The sequence below is a fragment of the Pinus tabuliformis genome, chromosome 5_1 (assembly GCF_031772625.1).
Source record: "Pinus tabuliformis cultivar Carrire ecotype Pingquan chromosome 5_1, CPIR1, whole genome shotgun sequence".
Lineage (NCBI taxonomy): Eukaryota > Viridiplantae > Streptophyta > Pinopsida > Pinales > Pinaceae > Pinus > Pinus tabuliformis.
This window is the reverse complement of record NC_142305.1, coordinates 293364871-293381407: the sequence shown is the minus strand read 5'-3', so window position 1 is coordinate 293381407 and position 16537 is coordinate 293364871. Positions and strand designations below refer to the sequence as shown.

The following is a 16537-nucleotide window of genomic DNA, read 5'->3' as shown; positions in this document are numbered from 1 at the left end:
ACTATCAAGATAGAAGGGCATATCAAGAAGAAAAATGTTCAAGAAGTGAAAGATCACATCTAGCATCAAGAAATGAATCCGACCATATATTGTAAAGGATTGGAAGAAATTACCACTCCTCAAACTCTAAAGATAGAAGGACATATCAAGAAGAAAAAGGTTCAAGCAGTGAAAGACCACATCTAGCATCAACAACAATTTCTCCAACTTTTAAAGGATAACTTCACTTTGGTGCAAAATCGAATGAAACAATAGGTAGATCAACATCGTAGTGAAAAATGTTTTGATGTAGGTGATTGGGTATTTTTACTACTACATCTCAAGCAAGCTATTTGTGAGAAGGAAATGTTGACAATACTATATGCACTTAAGAAATGACGACCTTACCGAATGGGAAGACACTTCAAGGTAAAAATGGATCATGATAGTCTTAAATACTTTTTAGAACAATTATTATCTTTAGAAGAACAAAAAAAATGGCTCACAAATATGTTGGGTTATGACTTTGACATCATCTATAGAAAAGGGAAGCAAAATTTTGTTGCAGATGCACTCTCAAGAAAGGATGAGGATGTGGAAGCATTGTTTTGTGCTATTTCTATTTAGTGTCTTTATAGTTGGCGGCTATGAAAAGATTGCTTGTTGGTTGGGCATTAAAACTCGCGAGTATTGGTCTCCTTTGTATAGTAGTTGGATATGTAATGTTGTTTTTGTTATCATTAGCCTTGTTTTATAGCAATTTGTTTTTGTGGCCAATACAAATACATTTGCCAACTTGGTGTTATCAATATTTGTAGAAGGTTGTAGGAACTTTGTGATAAGAAAGAAGCCAAAGAAATTTGCAATGAGATCATTCATTTGCAGTAAATTGTTTTTGTTGTTGAAACACACATAAAATTAATAGGAAGAATTAGGATAAATCTTGTGATTTAATATGTCTCTTGGACTTTTTTGACTGTTGGAATTCCTCCATGCAAACCCTAACATATAACATGCCCAACATTCCCCCCCTTAATCCAAAGGGGCATATGTGAGTCCAACAAGAGAGCTGAAATAAAAAAATGCATGGTAGCTAATGACTAAATGTTATCTCTGAAATGGTGGTTTAAGGAAGAATACAAAACAAATGAGGTAGAAGAACTCAAGGTTTCCATTGGTGGTGGTTTAAGGATGACCACCAACTTTGGAGCTAAAACTTGAAGCAATTTCTAGAACAATTTTGAATCTAATTAGAAACCGAAGTCTTATGTGAAGTGGAAGTGTTGTTTGGTGATGATTGAAAGATGACCCCAAACTAATGTAGTAGAAACATAAGTCTTCTGCCAGTGGTGTTTTAGGGATGACCACTAACCAAAAACACACTCATGGAGCATGATTTATTTTTGGTTATAACTTTAAATATGACTATGACTAATTTTGGCTCTAGGCTTTGGCAATTGGCTCTGGTTAAGTCTATGGCTCGGGCTTGCTTGACGTATATTCAAATCTAGTAGTTCATCATAAATTCCCCCCTTGTCAGATACAATGTTAGAAGATGAAGATATATCCACTACAAGACGTGTCAATACTTGAGATTGAACTCTAAGGTATGACTGATATTTCTTCTTGGTGGTTGAATACCATTGCCAAGAAGAAATTGATCCAAGGTGAATTATTTTCTTGCAGGAGTCTTATTTCTAGAGAATTTATCTGAATGATCAATGTGTTTTCCACAATTCTTATGAGGGTGAAGACTAAAATAGCAATCTTTCACATGGCCAAATTGATCACAATGTTGGAAACATTTAAATGTCTAAACCCATAAGGTTTCAAAGTGTTGGATTTCTTTCATTGTATTAAATGAAGGGAGAAAAAGAGAGTGTGATATCTCACTCAAAAGAAGGCTTCAATCTCATATCCATAGATTGAAGATGAAAAATCAAAGAGGGCCTCTCTCACCCCACCATCGAAATTACAATTTGAACTTGTTCTAAACAAAATTATATAGAACAGTCATATAAAATAAGATGCGTGAATATTCTCCAACAAACACCCTCTTAGCAACCTTCTCTATCCATACATCATGTCTAGTAATATTCACTGATTGATCCTTGCACTCCAATTTTTCACAATCAATATTGATATTCATACACATCAACATGTGTCATGTTCCTACACTCCACCAAATAATAGAATGCAATAGTTGTGCTTTGATATCAATTTATGGATGAAAAAATGATGTAGCAATGTGTAATATACTAGAGGGTTCACATATAAAACTTGAATATCAATTTCCTTCACATCATTTCCAGCATTTTCTACAATAAACAAAAGAATACATTACAGAAACGATGACTATACTTCGTCCTTCATTTCTTCCTTCAACAAGGGGATACAAATGTCTTTTTATCTTACTATACTTCGAACTTCTTATCTTGTTTGGGTACTTCATGCATTTTAGAGATGGATAATTCATATGTTGCATACACGAGTTCTTCTTGAGAGAAGATGAATGTCTTCTTTATAAAGTCATATTTATACAGAACCTTACTTCATAAACAAGGAACTTAAGTAAGGAACACTACTATATTCCTTTTGTGGTTCTTTTACAAACTTAGATATATTTCTAGTTTTCATAGAGAAATACTATTTAGATTTGTATATTTTACAAAACATCACACCATAGAGTTGTAATGTTGGCCCTTCAAAACTATTCAAAACTTCAAGCTTCTACTCAGACCATAGATTCAATATTCAGATCGTTTCACTAGCTCTCATACCATGTTGAAATTATAATATAAGAGAAAATTTCTAAACATGGTAATTAATTGTGAATATGTTTAGTGTTCTTCTTAATTTTTATTTAATACTCATCAAGAAATTATCATTCAAATATAAGACACAAGAAACACAAGAGTTTATCCTAGAGGCTAAGGAAAAAACCACAAGGCTAAAACCCGTTAATCCTTTCCTTATATATTCTTCATCGACAAGAGAATTCCATGTCACATCTAACTTACTAGAAAATCCAATTTCCAAGTGAACCCTCCAAATAAGTGTCCACATGAGGTATATCAAGATTCCATATGTTTACCCATAAGTTTTGTCTCTTTGGAAGCTTGTATAATCACAGAAAAATGCTACCACAAATAACTTGGATACTTCAGAAGTATGGTTCCTGTTATCACCCCAAGAAACCCTCCTAGGTTGTATCTCAGAGATACTCGGGAACACTACAAACTCAACAAAAATGTTGGAAAATGGTGGATGAATGAAAGAAATGCTGCATATTCAAGCCAGATAACCACTTCTACTGTGCTTAACCCCAAACATGGGTGAACCCCCCCAGACTACAAGGCTTTAGACCACCAATTACTCACAGTTTTAAGGAAAATGTGATGATGGAGAATATTGATCACACCAGCAGATGCACAGGACCCTGTGATGGCCAGCTGCAACTAGTTAAAAGCTCTGTAAATCTATTTCCTAATGCACAGACAGGATGACAACTCTCTGGCACTAAAACAACAGAAACCTGCATACACATTCAATAATACTAACTAGATTCTAACACAGAGGTGGGATGATAGCCCCTCTAATGCTAAACATCAACAGCAAATGAATAAATGCATAACAGGCATAGCCTGGAACAAAGAAGAAGAAGTGGAAAGTGAGCAATTAACAGCAAAAGAAGCTTGCATTAGCTGAAAATGTAAACCAGACGCTGCAGGTATTACAGTGGTTACAGTCTTCAGAAGTTGAACCTTACATCAAGATAACATTCATCAACCTTCATTACATCTTCTTTGTGGGTATATATGGAGGTTGAATACAAAAAATCTCTGCTAACCTATGCGTAGAGGAGTCATAACTGACCACTAACCGTATTTACAATCATATATGGTCTTTGATATAATTTGATTGCTTTAATGGACCAGTTTGACATTTACTGGTAGATTGTTGTCCTTCCTGAACAGGTGAAGTATTATTTGAATGAATTTCAATAACTGTTGTAGTCATTGAACTACTCGAGGTCCTTCTCGTCCTTCGGGTGTACTACTCTTTAATTGTGGTTGTTGGGGATTCAATGTGCATAGCGCTGGTGGGAAGCTGATCACTGTTATCCTTCGTCCCTTGGAAGCGTGGAAGAGGCAGTGGGCGCAGGCGGCATGGAGGCAGATCCACCATTGGATATCGTGGATCAATGGCGGGAAGAATTTCGCAACAACTATTGGGAAGAAGCGGGAATCAAATGTGGACCGTTGGATTAAATAAACGGGCGGCAGAGATTAAATCAAAGGGGCTATCAGGAGCAAACGGGAATAGATGAACGATGGCCATTGGATCGTGGCAGGAATGATCCAATGGCTAACGGGAGTGGACGGTGCATGGGAGATAACGCGCGGGAGGAGGGTACGACAATAGTAAGTGGTTTTATCGCACCGCTTTACGGGAATGAGCGGTAATCGTACGTGATGGTGTGATGGAGTCAGGATGAGACACGTGGTTGATGGGACAGCGGGGAAACCGCTTTCCCCGCTGACTAATGGACGTGCAGTTTACGGGAGCGGGGGCTGCGGACACCGTCGGATCACAAGGCGGAGGATTGAACGACTGAGATTTAATGCACACGTTTAGAGTGATGTGACAGGCGAGGGCCCCAGCAGGTTATGTATTTTGCAAAGGCGTGTAGTTATAAAGGGTTAGGACTTTAGCGCCGTGGACTAAACGAAGAATGGGTTTATACGAGGTTTAAACGGGTTATCGAGGTTTATAAGGTTTATAAACAAAAATGCCCGGGAGCTAAATAGACAAGGGTTTTATGCCAAAAGTGGGTGTAAAATAGGGCAGCAAGAGTTATAAGGATAAAAGGTAAAATGAAGGAGAAAGCATGAAAAAACTGCTGCTAGCCTTATACAACCAAACTAGCACTGCTCAACACCTATTTTAATCCATCAAAGGCTGAAGAACATAGCAGAGCTAACACTGACTCCTTCTAGGGATGAGATCCTCCCTGTGAGGTCTCAAGAATCTGCAAACCATTGCCTTTCTAGTTGAAAACAAATTAGACAAAATTCCTAGTGTTCCATTAGGCATGGAGTCTACTTTGCTTTCACAAAACTAAAAAAACAAATATTTACAACCTTTAAGGCCAAAGGACCTTAAACAACATAATTTTTTAGAAAACGCCCATTAACTGGGCCATCAAAAACTGTCTCTCCTCCCATACTTTTCAGTATGAAGGTGTTGTTCCCTTGAACCTGTGAAATGATGAAAGGCCCTGTCCAGAAAGCATCAAATTTCCCATGGTTGCCTTTCTTCTCCTTTAGTGCATCCCATTTCAAAACCAAGTCTCCAATCTGAAAATTATTTGTTTTTTCCTTTTTGTCAAAGGCTTCCTTGATCTTTTTCTGATGTGCTGCAGCCTTTTCAACCAGCTGTTCTCTAATCTGATGTATTTATGCTAAATCAGTGATCCTCTTTGCCATTTCTTCTTCCTCATCTTGCTCTGTTTGAAGGAATTTTGCCACAGGGAGAGTAGGCTGAATTGGGAATACAACATCAGTGCTATATACCATCTTGAAAGGAGAATTTCCTGTGGATTTTTTAATGGTCACTCTGTCAGCCCACAGTGCATACTTGAGCTTTGAATCCCAATTCTTTTTATTGTCCTCTAACAGCTTCTTAATTATCCTTATCAGGATTTTATTAGAGGATTCTGCCAGACCATTTCCTTGAGGATAATATGAGGTGGAATGAACAAGTTTAATACCCATTGAATCACACATTTCCACCAATTCCTTTTCCCTGAAGGCTACTGCATTATCTGTGACTAATTTATGTGGACAACCAAATCTGCTGAAGATATTCTCTGTCAAAAATTTCATGACCACATTATGATCAACCTTTCTGGTAGGAATTGCTTCAATCCACTTAGTGAAATAATAAGTGGCTACTAATATCCACTTGTGCTGGCCACTAAAATGTGGATTGACTTCTCCAATGAAATCCAAGCCCCATTGTTGGAAAGGTCCCTTTGCTAGTATTGGTTTTAAGGGCAGGGATTTCAACTGATGTTTTCCTTCAAATATCTGGCACTTGTCACAAGATTTAAGAAAAGAAAATACATTAGAAAATAAAGTGGGCCAATAGTACCCAGCTTTGATAATTTTATGGGCTGTAGTTTTCCAATAATGGTGCCCTCCACACATGCTGGAATGAAACTGCTACATGACTTCTTTTGATTGTTCTTTGTCCAGACACCTCAAAAATATTCCAGATGGATCCCTGCAGTAGAGCAGATCTTCATTGATGCAATATTTCGCTGCCCTAAGCTTTATATTTCTGACTTGAATTTGAGTAAGTTCTGAAGGGATTTCTAGCTTCAGCAAGAAATTAATTATTGCAGCATACCAATCACAAGAAGCTAGATTCTCGGCCACGAACTGCTTTCTTTGTGGTTCCGCTGTTTTTTCTTCTTCTTCTTGACCATTTTCTGCAATTGTGCATAGGAAATCAATATCCAAAGATCAGCTAATAATTTGGCAAGACCGTGACCTCTGACCAGTTTAGTGGGCTTCAGTTCTATATTAAATTCTATCATCTTTGCAATCCATTTAGCCCTTCTTCCATCAGCATCAGGTTGTGTTAAGATATCTTTTATTGTAGCAGAGGGTACATATGCAATTATCTTTGAATGCAATAAATAAACTCTGAAATATTTCAAGGATTTAATAAGAGCTTATGCCCGTTTTTCAATAATATCATACCTAAGTTCATCATCCCTCAAGTTCTTGCTGAAAAATGCTACTAGATGTTCTGAACCTCCTTCATATGCCTGCAATAAAACTGATGCAATGGTATCTTTAGAAGCAAATGAGAATATATGGAACTCCTTGCTATAATCTGGACTTATTAATGTGGAAGCCTCCATAATAGCTTTTTTAATAGACTCAAATGATTTTCTTGTTGCATCAGTCCATCTTACCTCTGCTCCTTTCTTCAACATGGAGGTAATATGCTTCACTAATTCTGTAAAATTTGGAATAAACCTCCTTACAAAATTTATTTTACCCAGAAAGGACTATATATCCTTTTTTGATCTTGGGATAGACAAAGTCTGAATTGCTTTTACTATTTTTGGATCAATTCGGACACCTGCAGCAGAAACAACATGTCCTAATAGCTTGCCTTCTTCCAAAGCAAATTGAGATTTTTTGGGATTGACTGAAATTCCAAACCTCCTGCACTTCATAAACACTTTTTCAAATGCTGCAAATGATTTTGATAGCTGCTGGAGTATATTTTTATGTCATCAAGGTAGATAAGGACAAATTTATCCTTCTCTCCCACAAATGCTATATCCATAGCTCTCTGAAAGGTGGCTCTAGCATTCATCAATCCAAAAGGCATCTTGGCATACAAAAAAGTGCCCCAAGGAGTGGTAAATGCAGTCTTCTCTTGGTCATCTGGATGAACAACAATCTGATTGAAGCCTGAAAATCAATCCAAGAAAGAAATTACTTCGGCTCCTGAGACCTTTTGCAGCAAATGCTCCATCTTTGGTAGGGGATAATTATCTTTCTTTGAGCATTTGTTTAAATTTATGAACTCAGCACACAGTCTGATTTCTCCACTCTTCTTCCCTACTACCACTAAGTTGGCCACCCATTTGGAATATCTAAGAGGAACAATGATCTTGGCAGCCAACAATTTTTTAATTTCTTTTTCAATTAGAGGAAGAAGCATAGGATTTATTGGTCTCAGCTTCTATTTGAAAGGAATAGTGTCTTTCTCTAGAGGCATTTTATGCTGAATTATGTTCTTATCATACATTTTCAGATCACTATACTCCCAGGAAAACACATCAGCAAATTGCCTCATCAAATTGCAGTATTCAACACTTTGATCAGCTGACAAATGAGTGGACAAATTTACATATCTAGGCTGATTTGGACTTCCTATATTATGCTTACAGACTGCAGATTGATCTTCTTTTTGGGCAGCTTTGTAAGGCACATCATTTTGGTCAAACAGTCTTTCTAAAGGAATTAAACCCCTAGGAATGTGATTACTAGGAAGCTGGACAACGCTGTTTTTGCCAATTTTATTTGTAAGCTGGAATTGGGGGTTTTGTAATAAGGCTTCATTCTCTTGGTCAATTTGCATTTCGGAAAACTCATCAATGACTTGTATGAACCTATTTATCTCATTATCATCATCAAAAACTTTCCAATGCTGGACATTGTCAAGCAAGGATGGTCTATACTTCATTTAGACTTCATAAACTAGTCTGGGAGGCATTGGACGGATAAATAGACTAGCAGAAACAACAAGGGAATCAACAAACTGATTTTGGGCTCTAGGAATATATGAAATACAGAAGCTATCAAAGAAATCTCTGACTCTCCATACCTCATCTCTGTATGCTTTCAGCCTTGGGTGCTTTGCTAGAAATGTTTTATTAACTTGTTGAATGATCAAATCAGCATCTCTAAATACTTTCAAATTCTTGATTCATCTGTCTTTTGCTGCATTAAGGCCCAACAACAAAGCCTTATACTCTGCTATGTTATTAGTGACTTGAAAAACTAGCTTAAAAGATAGCTGAATGCTTTCTTGTTTTGGAGATACTAGCACGACCCCTACTCCTACAGTTTCCCTGGAACATGCTCCATCAAAGAACATCTCCCAAGCCAAACTTCCTTGCTCTTCTTCGGCCTGAACTGGTTTCCTGAGCTGCAATGAGGCCTTCTGAGATTTTTCTATTTGGAGACTACATGCTCCAAAATCAGTGTCCACTAAATAAATTGGATGATTGGTAGGATTCTTCTCATCACTAATGATGTATGCCAACTGTGCTTCTCTGTACAATCTCCTGCTTTCTCCTCCAAAGACTGGGACAATGGCATAAGATAGATCATTCTGTAATGTCCCACCTAATCTCTTAATCCACCCTCTGGACAGCAGCATGCCAAACTTAGGAGGGACATCTGCTACCACAATATCCATCATTATACTTTTCATGGGTAGCTGAGTTAGGGTAATGGCTATATTTTTAATCAATCCCAGGCATTTCACTTTCCTTGAGTCAAAAGAAAATAAATCATGATATGGTCTAGTGATATCAAGGCCTAACTCCTCCATGACAGCTTTAGGCATTAGGTTGTGCCTGGCCCCTGTGTCTAACAAGCAATTGTGAAGGATTTTGTCATGAATGGTCAAGGAAACATAAAAAGATGGAGAATTATTATCAGCAGGTTCAATCATAGGGCTGAGCACAATGGCAGGCTTGTCATTTTGCAAATTGACAGAGTCAATGGAGGTTTGTGTAATTTCTAGCTCAAGGGCTTCAAGGATAGGCTTTCTAAATACTTCACTCTTTACCAATTCTACCAGAGGCACAGATATTTTCAATTTCTGAACTTTTGACTCAAAGCTGAAAGAAGGAGATAATTTATCAGAACCTTTTACCTCTTGAACTGGAGCTTTGAGGATGATTGGATCAGCTGCTGGTCTTCTCTACTTGATATTTTGTGGCTCTGTTTGGACAACAGCTCTTTGTGCAGGATTCTCTTTAACATTTTTGCATTGGACCTCCGATTATATCTCTGCTGCTGTTCAGCTTGTAGGACAACTTCACTGTCCCATTCTTGACTAACTTGTTCCTGCAACAAAGATTCTTCATAAGCAGCCAAAGTCAAGAATGCAGCGCTACCTTTATCCTCCATGCAGTGAATTTCATCCTCATCTTCTTCAAAATGTTCCTCCTCCATGACTACGTTTTGGAAAGGAGCTTTAACTTTCTGTTCTTCTTTTGATTCTTCACCCCTCTGCATTATTTGTAACTGTTCATTTGCTCTTCTGAAAGGATTTGGGTTTCTTGGAGCAAATGTGTTCTGCTGCCTTATTTTTCCTGAATTCTGCTCAACCTTTAGCTTAGAAATTTCAGCAGCCAATGACTCTATCATCTTAGTCATTTTATCTAATTTAGGCTCTGAAGATGATGCAGAGGAAGTAGAAGCCTGACCTCTCTACCTCCTTTTGTCAGCTTGATTTTTAAGCTTTTCTGCAGCCATAATATTAGATTCCACCTCCAATGCTGCATCCTGCATATCAGCTAGAGTGGCACATCTTCTTTTTCTCAATAACAGGCAGAAATCAGAGTCAAAAGCATTGGCATAAGTGAGTTTGGTAGAGGTGGGAGTAGGCTTTACCTTAGCTAGTATCTTACTATACATGCGATTGAATCTTTTATTGAAATCAGGCAATGATTCCCCATTTTCCCTCTTCAGGTTACCAAACTCTGTATGGTAATACAGCAAGTCCTTTTGGTCTCCCCAGTGCTTCAAAAATGCATCATCTAAAGCTTCAATATATGTTATAGATATATGGGGTAATTCTCTGAACCACTTCCTGGCCTCTCCATCAAGGCTCTAGACAAAAACTCTCATCCACACATCATTTTCACTTATATCTAAGTTATTAGCATAACTGTAAAAAGCTTCAAGGTGTTCTTCTGCTGTTACTCCCTCTGTGCCAGTGAATTTAGGCATATATTTCTGATATTCTCCCACAGGCATAGGATTTAAAGGAACAAGCAAGACTAAAGGTCCATATCTAGTAGCAACAATTCTTTCTATCTTCGTGGGTGCTTGCTGGCCTGCCATGATTGGAATATGTGGAAGAATACTAGCAGATTGAATGGTAGGAAGTAATGTGATGGATGGCAGAGACAAAGGGATGTTTTGGACTGAATGGGAAGCTTTCTTTGGACTGAGATTCAAAGGGGAACTAACTGCACAAGGGGCTGAATTAATCTCTGAAGGAATTTCTTTATTAATAGTGTTGGGTTCTAAATCTTCAAACTGTATGTCTTCAGCTACAACTTTATCTTTCAAAGATGAATGAGATTTCTTAGGCTTACCTGATCCTGATGCCCCTTTCTGTGATGCTTTCTTCGATTTGACAGTCCTCTCAGGGTCAGGCACTGATTCAGCTGGTGATTTCTGAGGATTTCTTCGAGTATGTCTCACAAACTGAGCTAGAACTTCAATGTGGAGTCGCCAAAGGTTGGTCTTCCTCCAATGGAGTCACCAGATAGATGATTACAACCAAAAACTGTATTCAAACCTTGTCTATCATCAAAGCTTGAAGTTGTGTCGTTCTCCCAGAGAAGCTGAGCTTCAATTCTCCTCTCCCCGACATCTCCTCTCCCCGGCAACGACGCCAATTAATGTTATCACCCCAAGAAACTCTCCTAGGTTGCATCTCAGAGGTGCTCGGGAACATTACAAACTCAACAAAAATGTTGGAAAGTGGTGGATGAATGAAAGAAATGCTGCATATTCAAGCCAGATAACCACTTCTACTGTGCTTAACCCAAAACATGGGTGAACACCCCCAGACTACAAGGCTTTAGACCACCAATTACTCACAGTTTTAAGGAAAATGTGATGATGGAGAATAATGATCATACCAGCAGATGCACAGGACCCTGTGATGGCCAGCTGCAACCAGTTAAAAGCTCTGTAAATCTATTTCCTAATGAATTAGACAGGATGACAGCTCTCCGACACTAAAACAACAGAAACTTGCATACACATTCAATAATACTAACTAGATTCTAACACAGAGGTGGGATGACAGCCCCTCTAATACTAAACATCAACAACACATGAATAAATGCATAACATGCATAGCCTGGAACAAAGAAGAAGAAGTGGAAAGTGAGCAATTAGCAACAAAAGAAGCTTGCATTAGCTGGAAATGTAAACCAGACGCTGCAGGTATCACAGTAGTTACAGTCTCCAGAAGTTGAACCTTACATCAAGATAACATTCATCAACCTTCATTACATCTTCTTTGTGGGTATATATGGAGGTTGAATACAAAAAATCTCTGCTAACCTATGCGTAGAGGAGTCATAACTGACCATCAATCGTATTTACAATCAGATATGGTCTTTGATACAAGTTGATTGCTTTAATGGACCAGTTTGACATTTACTGGTAGATTGTTGTCCTTCCTGAACAGGTGAAGTTTTATTTGAATGAATTTCAATAACTACTGTAGTCTTGTTAGATTTTAGGCTTCTGTGGGAGTTTTTTGATTCCTGATCCGGATTAACCACAGTCTTCACTTCATTCTGCCAACGTTTCAAACCCCAAAGGGGGTCCATCATCAGGACAAATAAGAAAGAATAAGAATGAGAGATTATTCTTTCTTATCGTCATTGAACTGCTCAAGGATCGTCCTTCTCGTCCTTCGGGTGTACTACTCTTTAATTGTGGTTGTTGGGGATTCAATGCGCAGTGTTGGTGGGAAGCTAATCACTGTTATCCTTCGTCCCTTGGAAGCGTGGCATAGGCAGTGGGCGCAGGCAGCATGGAGGCAGATCCACCATTGGATATCGTGGATCAACGGCGGGAAGCATTTCGCAATAGCTATTGGGAAGAACCAGAATCAAATGTGGGCCATTGGATTAAACAAACGGGCGACGGAGATTAAATCAGAGGGCCAATCGGGAGCAAACAGGAACGAATGAATGATGGCCGTTGGATCGTGGCAGGAATGATCTAACGGCTGACGGGAGTGGAAGGTGCGCGGGAGATAACGCGCGGGAGGAGGGTACGACAGCAGTAAGCGGTTTTATCGCATCGCTTTATGGGAATGAGCGGTAATCGTACGCGATGGTGTGATGCAATCGGGATGAGACATGTGGCTGACGGGACGGCGGGGAAACCGCTTTGCCCGCTGACTAACGGGCGTGCGGTTTACGAGAGCGGGGGCTGCGAACACCGTCGGATCATAAGGCGAAGGATCGGATGGCCGAGATTTAATGCACACGTTTACAGTGATGTGACAGGTGAGGGCCTCGTCAGGTTATGTATTTTGCGAAGGCGTGTAGTTATAAAGGGTTAGGACTTTAGCACGGTGGACTAAATGAAGAATGGGTCTATACGAGGTTTAAACGGGTTATTGGGGTTTATAAGGTTTATAAACAAAAACGCTCGAGAGCTAAATAAACAAGGGTTTTATGCCAAAAGTGGGTGTAAAATAGGGCAGTGGGAGTTATAAGAGAAAAGGGAAAATGAAGGAGAAAGCATGAAAAAACTGCTGCCGGCCTTATACAACCAAACCAGCATTGCTCAACACCTATTTTAATCCATCAAATGCTGAAGAACATGGCAGAGGTAACAGTTCCTTAGAAAGCTCAGATATCTGTGCCTTAGAATTTTGTTCATATGCTACAAAATGCTCAATCAAGAGCCTTATGAATATTGGATATATGTGCTCCAGAAAATTGAATATATGTGCCTCATAATCTTCCATAGGTAGCTCGCATATGTACCTCGAGATCTACAACAAACCTGAATTACTACTACACAAAAGATCACTGAATTGGTTGCCAATTGTTGGAGGATAGGTTCCAATATATAGTTGTTCTTGCATCTGAAAGGACATGTATTTTGGGTAGGTAGACTTACCTTTCTTGTGGGAAAACTTGGCAACTAGGAAAGGAAAATAACACTTACAAAAATTCAATTTTTCTTCTTTTCACAAGGGTCACAAAAAGCACACCCTTTAAAACCTTTTTTTTACCAAAACAAAGCATGAAGAACATGCTTGATAATAAAAATAATAGTGAAAAAATATCGTCTTTTTGCTTTTACATGAAAATACATATTTATACAAGAACAATAATTATGAATACCAAACCCAGTTATAGTTTCAACAAAAATCCCAATTATGATGAGAAGGAAAGTGAGTATGGAAAAGCCATCATAAAGACCATAAAAAAAGGAATAAAAAAAATTAAAGTAACAATGAGCGTTGTTGAAGCTATTACAACAATAGAAGAGAAGATGAAAGAAAATGATGTTTTCTTTTATCTTAGAAAGGTTTATTAAACAATTCAATCAGTAGTGGTTGAAGTAAAAGTAGATGTATAAGAATAACCAGATGGAAATAACATTGAAGAAGAAGACTAGAATAAGACTGAAAAGAAAAAAAAGAATAAAAAAGTTTCGATAGAATACAAAGTTTGGAGAAAACATTTATACAACATAGATATGAAAAAAATGTGCACTAGCATGGGAAAGTATAAAATAATTAATAAATAAAAACAAAATTTGATTACGTGTAATCCTAGCAAAGACTTAGACCAACATGTAGTAGTGTTCATAATTAAGGGGGAGTTTTGGAGTGTGTTCAATACTCCTAGTTGGTAGTGTTTGTAATTAAGGGGGAGTCTTGGAGTGTGGTAAATACTCCTAGTTGGCTGATAGTTTCTAGAAGTTTCCAATAGAGTCTAAATTTAGTAAAATTATTGGTGCACATGTGTAAGCTAAAATTAGCATAACCATAATTATCATTCTCAAAGGTCCTTCTAGAAAATTATATGTGATCATATTAGATAATTATCCATGATCTTTCTAGAGGATACTCCATGATTGTTTTGGGTCCATTTATTCTTGTACCCTCAAGGCATTCAAGGAATGAGAATTTGAGTTACAAATCCGCAACTCTATTATATACTATTGTGTATATTATTGTCCTTTATTGTGAATTATTTTTTAGTGTTTAAATACTAAAAAAATCATTTTTTCTCCTCTGTTGATCATATTGTTCACATGGTTATACCAATTTTATAAATTTTATTTGAATCCAAATACTAATGTAATCTAAATTTAGTAGAACAAATACCTCCATTTCCAGAGAAGAAATGGCCTACAATGTCTGACCTACTTACACTTATATTGGAGTCAACACATCACATGAAATAGTTGACAACAGATCACATGAAATAGTTGTTGTCCCTTCTCATGTTTAGAGCAAGCATTTAAATTTTTTCATTTTTTTAATAAAATTTAAATGATTTCAAATTTCTTATTTATTTGGTCCACGTCATCACACTTTTTCCAAAGGTACTAGTGTATAATTGGCCACTTAGTTTTTGCATCATGAACTCAAGGCATGATAAAAATTCATATTTAGCCTCTTCATATACTTCAAGTTTTTATTTGTAATGGTATAATGTGTTTATATAATACTAATTCTAGCGAGAGCAATGGATAGAAATATTAATAGCTACAATGCAACATAGTCCATACCTCTACCGCTAAGTAATTGATTAAGACAATGTGAGGTTTGCATTTTATCTTTATTCAAGGATGCTTTGTTTCCATAATCTTTCATTATTCCCGCTTCCACACCAACTTCGCACTCTGCATAATAAAATTCATCTATAGAGGTATCGCTAAACACACTTCTCCACACCTATGCACTCTGCATTTTCGTAAACAAAATGTGTGCCTTCCACCTATTCATGGTAATAACCTCAATATTCCCAAAATCATAGATAAGAACTAACAATCAAGAACCTCAATTTATGTGTTACAATAATTGTGTGGAAGAGAGTTAGCTTCTCTGGTTGTGCAAAGCTTCGCACTTCTAAACTCATGAAGTTAACCTATGCACCTCTGTACTATGCTGGATTCATGAATTTTTACATAGAAATCCAATGACCTTGACTTTCCCCGCACTCCCTTTCTCCTCATCGTAAGAGTTACAAGTTATTTCCACTCATAAATAACATATTCCCTTTATCCACATCGTAAGAGTTACACATTATTTCCACTACTATATAATGCCAAGGCATATGGAGAAAATTGGTTCCATACTTTTATACAAGAACAAAAGAATTTTGTTAAAGAATGAGCTAAAAAAGACAAAGTAAAAGTTACCTAAGAAATATGCAGCCACCCATTTGGTATGGGCCATAACAATATTTATGTAGATGTAAAAAAAAATAATATATGATCAAAATGAAAGTTGGTCACTCCTTGGATAGACCTCTTGTAGTGTATCGTTTTCAAATTTTCATCAAGAACACACAAGAAATCACTTCCATACTCATTGTTTTGAACTAGTTCACATTTTCAAATATATCAACATTATTTTTGATCTTTTGGAATGTGGAGGATAGATCTCCTCCTGATTTCACTCCTCTTCAATGCTCAAACTAGGAAGTTAATTGTGCAGAGTGTGGAGTATGTGGAGGATAGCATTCCTTCACATTACACTCCTCTACATTGCTCAAACTTTTCATTTCCATTTTGAAGGAAGTTCATTGTGTGGAGTGTGGAGGACCTCCATGCTCCGCACAATGAACTTCCTTCATAATGACAATGCAAATCTAGGCGATAAGAGTTACATGTTATTTCCACTACTAAATAATGCCAAAGGCTTATGGAGAAAACTGGTTCCATACCTTTATATATGCACAAATGCATTTTTTTAAGAATGAGCTCAACGAGACAAAGTAAAAGTTACACAACAAATATGCAGCCGCACATTTTCTATGGGCCATAAAACTATTTATGTAGGTGTCAAATGATCCAATATGATCAAACTGCTATTTGGTCATTTCTTGGATAAACCTCTTGTAGTGTGTTGGTTTCAAGTTTGCTTCAATAACACACAAAAAAATCACTTTCACACTAATTGTTTTCAACCATATTACATTTTCAACTATATCAACATTGTTCAAGCT

General features: G+C 37.4%; 1 protein-coding gene across 14 annotated transcripts in view; it reads left to right on the top strand.

The window, feature by feature from the left end:
- Positions 1–16537, top strand: part of LOC149164498 (uncharacterized) — a 223481-nt gene that overhangs the window by 29481 nt on the left and 177463 nt on the right. The window lies entirely within an intron of this gene.